Source organism: Nicotiana attenuata, unplaced genomic scaffold, assembly GCF_001879085.1.
Source record: "Nicotiana attenuata strain UT unplaced genomic scaffold, NIATTr2, whole genome shotgun sequence".
NCBI classification, from domain to species: Eukaryota; Viridiplantae; Streptophyta; class Magnoliopsida; order Solanales; family Solanaceae; genus Nicotiana; species Nicotiana attenuata.
In genome coordinates, this window is record NW_017671792.1 from 86,878 (window position 1) to 92,262 (window position 5,385).

A 5,385-nucleotide genomic window follows, 5' to 3' on the forward strand; every position below is an offset into this window, starting at 1 on the left:
ATAAGAATCTCTCATTGGAAAAATTTCTTCCTTTTGTGTTTCCGTATTCCACCCATTCGTACATCCCGCGAAAGAGTCTCGTCGGAAAAAATATAAAAGCGCAGGCGAAGGCGGGGCCGGCTACTAGTCAACAGGTCAACGCAATCACTATCAAGCTGCGGACCTTTATATTTGTTTACTCAAAAGTTATTACATATCTTATGAGTATAAAACAATATAAATAAATCACGGGAAAATCATAGCAAATCGTAATAATCCATTGGACCAAGCGAAGAACATGAAAATAAGTACTCAAGGTTAGGAGAAGAAATCTTAACAGCTTTTATTGATAATATTTGTTTGGTCTGCCTCTCCATGAAGAGGTTCAGAGCCTTACAATGGTGTTTTCTCTTCCCATAAGATGGGTATATTTTTCTTTTCTCTCTCTCTTTTGTGAATAGTGATGAAGAAGCAGCCCCCTTTCTAGGGCTTCCACTCTTAGTATTTATAGATGTGAGCTTCGTGAGCTGGCAATAAATGGTCGTGGCCACGCTGAGGTTCCGTCCCCACGGGGGAATGAATGGGCCGTGCCCTCGTAGATTAAATCGGACAAGAGTCGAATCCTGTTATGAATAAGTGGCCATACCACTTATTAATTATGGATTAGCTCAAGACGAGATTAACTCCGTTAATTACCGTGAGATCGGATTTTGACCCATACAGTTAGTCTCTCCGCTTATTGAGGTCGTGTTTCGGCGAGCTCGATGAGCGGACTTCATCGATTGTGATTTTAAAAAAAAAAACTCGAATAAGGGGGTCGACTTATTGACGGCGTGGCCTTAGCCGTTTACACGTTGAGATGGCCGTAAGCCTTCATATATTGGAGATGGTCATAGCCTTTCAATATTAGAGACGGCCGTGCCTTTTCATTTATGGGATGCCGTAGCCTTTCATATATTGGAGATAGCCGTAGCCTTTCATATAATAGCGTATGCCATGGGAATGAGTATGCGCCGGGTACGTATTTGGTCACGTCCAGAATTTGAAGGCGTACAGCGCATTCTTTCAGCGTTCGAGGCCAGCTCGATTATTCTGACGGCGGGATGTTGGCGGATGGCTGAGAAGCCGCTTCGCGGAGCTTGTTATAATGACGCATTCGGCAGAACCGAACCATTTTACGGTTGGTCGTGTAGTTAATGATGGCTATTGGGTTTCACGAAGCCATTTATGTTGCCTATAAAGGTGTTGAGGCATTCATTTCTCATATCTTCATTGTTCATCTGAGAGAGATTCTGAGGAACTTTTTCTTCTGCTAATCATCTTCTCCTTTCTTTCCTTTGATTGTGATAACCTTTGTCTTGCCCACCGAATTCTATCCCTTTCTCTTTAGTAGATCAACAATGGCAGGCATCTTTCCCACGATGCTCTTCCGATAGATTTTCCGGTAGTTGAAGGGCCACCTCCGGCAATGGGAGTGCAGAACAGATAGAACCGAGAAGTTCCGTCGGTTGACGAGGTAGTTCCTCGGCCCGGAGTCTGGCGATTGATTCACTGTCGACGGTGGGGAGGACCCGGTGGATGAAGCCCCGTTAATGGGAGATTGGGATGGCCCGATTACGGGAACAGGGGGTCATTCCCACCAAGCAGACACGTTCTCGCTAGAAGCGAGGAGAGGGTCCACAGCGACCGGAGGGATATGCATTTTTACGCCTATCCTTCAGGTTGGGGTTCAAGATCCCGCTCCCAATGCTGGTGGTGGATTTCTGCCGTTATTACGGGGTGTGCCCGGGTCAGCCACTCCTTCCCTCTACCAAATTGTTGGCAATGTGTCATCAAGTACGCGGAATTGGCCCGTTAGGGAGTCACGCTGCAACATGTGCTTAGTCTCTAGCTCCCCAGAGAGTCCGTGGCACCATGATTCAGGCGTCCCTCGTGGGTCGAGGGGCCTGGTCATGAGATTGGATGATGAGGTCGACCCTCGCCCTTCGAGCACTTCTTTTTATATCAGGACCAGGCATCTGGTGGCGGATGCTACTGGATTCTCCAGAGGCTTGGAACCATGCACGTAAGTTCTTTAGTGGTTGAATTCCCTTTTCTTCCCCTCTTTATGATTTGTGATCATGAGCGTTAACTCGTGTCGTTTTTTGTAGCCGACAGGTCGCCGCCGGCCCCATTGTCTTGGATACGTGAGTGGGTCGAGGCCGTACTCCCCCATACGGTGGGGATACGCACATGGGCGTCTTTCTGGGAGAGGCATGGCCGTAGGCCTGTGGCAGGTAAAAAATTGATTTCTTCTGTTCCGCTTTGTTTCAACTCTATTCATCAACTTTGTTTTCCTGTGATCAGGGAGGGCACGCCGGATCAGGGCCCCTCAGTTGGCCTTCCGTCGGCCTGGTGCAATTGCTCGACTTACTGCAGCGCCAGTGTCACGTTCAATACCGAGGGCGGCATCAGTTGAATCTTCAGCGATTCCTTCTCCAGCACGGGCCCTACTTCGGGACGAGGGGCCATCGGGGCTTGTGCGCCCTAGAGCGGAATCGTCATTAGATGGGGAGGAGGAGAGGCTGTTGATAAGGCGTAGGGTCGTGTTCACGCCAGCTCCTCCTATGGTAATTAATTTGGACTCCCCCCCGGCGGATGCGGAGAGGAGTGCGGCGGCGGCGCCTGCCCTTGAGGGCGGACAAACAAAGGGGGCTGCCCCGGTTGGCTTAGGTCATGATGATACCCTCGCTTCGGCGACTCAATTGGTGGTCCCAGTCGCTGAGACGGGAGGTAGTTCCTCAGCGGCTGCTAATGTGGGTGAGGCAAGCGCTCCTACGGTGGCTATTGCAGGTGGTTCTACCTCGCCGGTAGCGGAAGGAGGAGGGGATGCTGTAGGAGATGAGTACGAGTCCGAATCCGACTTGGACCCCGACGACGTCGGTATGTTCCAAGAAGGCTTCACCAGTTCCGCGGGGCGCGCAGAGGGGCGCTCTCGCTTTATCGAGGTTCCCACAGAGTTGAACTTATTGCTCCAAGGGAGTGGCTTGGTGCTGCAGTTTGAGCTGCTATGCTCGGAGGTCGAGAATGCGTCGTTGAGGGACATTACGGATATCGGACTGATGAATGAAGTGGCCGTGATGGGCTTGAGGGTATGTACTATTACGTCGGTTCGCTTCTTCTTTGCCTTAGTTTGTTCTTTATCTTAATCGTTGTCTTTGCTTTGCAGTCTTATTTGTTGGAGGTGGAGAGCATCCGTCGAGCCAAAGTCCGCTCGGGGATATTTTTGCGGGCGCTGGAGAAGTATCGCCGCTACCGGGATCAGTGCCGAGAGTTGCGCGTGCGCATGAGGAATGATCCCCGTAGCCGGGCCTTGATCGAGGAACTGGCGAGGCGGGAGCTTCAGATGCAGCAAACACTTGGCAAAACGAGTGCTCTCGAGGAGCAGCTCCGCCGGAAGGATGAGGAGCTCGAGGCGGTAAAGAGAGCCGCAGCTGAGTGTGAGCGCCAGGGCCAGGCTAAGGCGGCAGAGGCCGCTGCGGCATGGGGCGGGAAATTGACTGCGTTGGAGGGTGAAGTCGCGGTATTGAAGCTTCAGGTGAGGGATGCCTCGTCGAGGCTGGGGCGTTAACGGAAGCTATCCGCGTGCACGAGTCCCAACGGGCGTTGGAGAGGGCTACTACGGCCTTTAGAGAAGCGATTCTCGAGGAGCGGATCGGTGTCTTTGAGCAGGACGCCCAAGTCATGGCGGACCGGATCACAGCCTTAGAAGAAGAGAATCAGCGCCTACGGGACCAAGCCGCTTCTTCCAGCCAGGCTCGCGAACTTTGGGTCTTTGCCGAGGCCCAACGTGATGTATATAAGAATTTGTGGGAGGCCGGCATCGTGACCGAAGCTGCTTTCGAGGGAGCGCGTCAAAAGGCTCGTGAGGCCCGTACCGACTGTGGTTTTGACGCGGCGACGCCAGAGGCTGACGCTGGTGCAGATGGTGGCGCGGATGGCGCCGAGTAAAAAGATATGCATTTTTTCTTGTTTTTTATTTTCTCTTTCCTTGTATTGATCGGCCTTGGCCGGGTGTAAGCGGGGAAGACCCGCAATTAACTTTGCAGATAAATGAGATCTCCTTTCCGTTATTTGCCTTGTGTCTGTTTTGTATCTCCTCTTTTTTTCGTCATTGTTTTTCTTTCGTTCTTTAGAGCTTTTGTTGTGCTTTTTGTTGACCGTCGGCGCTGGCGACCCTAGTCGAATTTAGATCGACGACTTTAGTCGTGATGGAATCGACAGCCTTAGCCATAAAGGCAACTTCGACTGTCGTCGAGTCGTTTACCCGCCGCAGTCGAATCTAGGTTGACCGTTGGCGGCGATGGCCTTAGCCATAATATAATTGGTGGCCTTAGCCATGTAGGCGACTTCAATTGTTCGTCGAGTTGTTTACTCACCGTAGTTGAATCTAGGTCGACCGTTGACGGTGATGGCCTTAGCCATGATATAATTGGCGGCCTTAGCCATAAAGGCGACTTCGACTGTCGTCGAGTCGTTTACTCACCGTAGTCGAATCTAGGTCGACCGTTGGCGGCGATGTCCTTAGCCATAATATAATTGATGGCCTTAGCCATGTAGGCGACTTCGACTGTCGTCGAGTCGTTTACTCACCGTAGTTGAATCTAGGTCGACCGTTGACGGTGATGGCCTTAGTTTTTCAACTCAGTGCGGGCGAGTTTTAGCCGTTATTTGGCGATAGCGGCGCTTAGCCTTAGTCCCAGTTCGGACGCGGTCGAACTACCGGTCGTGATGGTAAAAAACGCGGCCTCGTAGTTTGACCGGGGCCGAACTTTACGTGGCCCGAATCTTAATTCGAGTTGGGAGAACTTACTTGAATGGCGAGGGTGCCTATCATGCGCTTTGATTTGTTGGAGGTCGGGCTTTGCTTTCACAGATGCAGGCGTTTGGCCTGAGTCTCGGTTCAACTGTGGTTGAACTTGCTCAAGTTGAGTACGAAGGCATCCATCCTTGTAGTTCGAGCGAGGTCGAGCTCGTTGGATTTAATGGCGAAGGCACATAGCCTGTCTTGGTTCAACCGTAGTTGAACTTTTTGGTGAAGGCGCATAGCCTGTCTTGGTTCAACCGTAGTTGAACTTTTTGGTGAAGGCGCATAGCCTGAGTCCCGGTTCGACCGTAGTTGAACTTTTTGGCGAAGGCGCATAGCCTGTCTTGGTTCAACCGTAGTTGAACTTTTTGGCGAAGGCGCATAGCCTGAGTCCCGGTTCAACCGTAGTTGAATTTTTTGGCGAAGGTGCATAGCCTGTCTTGGTTCAACCACAGTTGAACTTTTTTGGCGAAGGCGCATAGCCTGTCTTGGTTCAACCGTAGTTGAACTTTTTGGCGAAGGCGCATAGCCTGAGTCCCGGTTCAACCGTAGTTGAATTT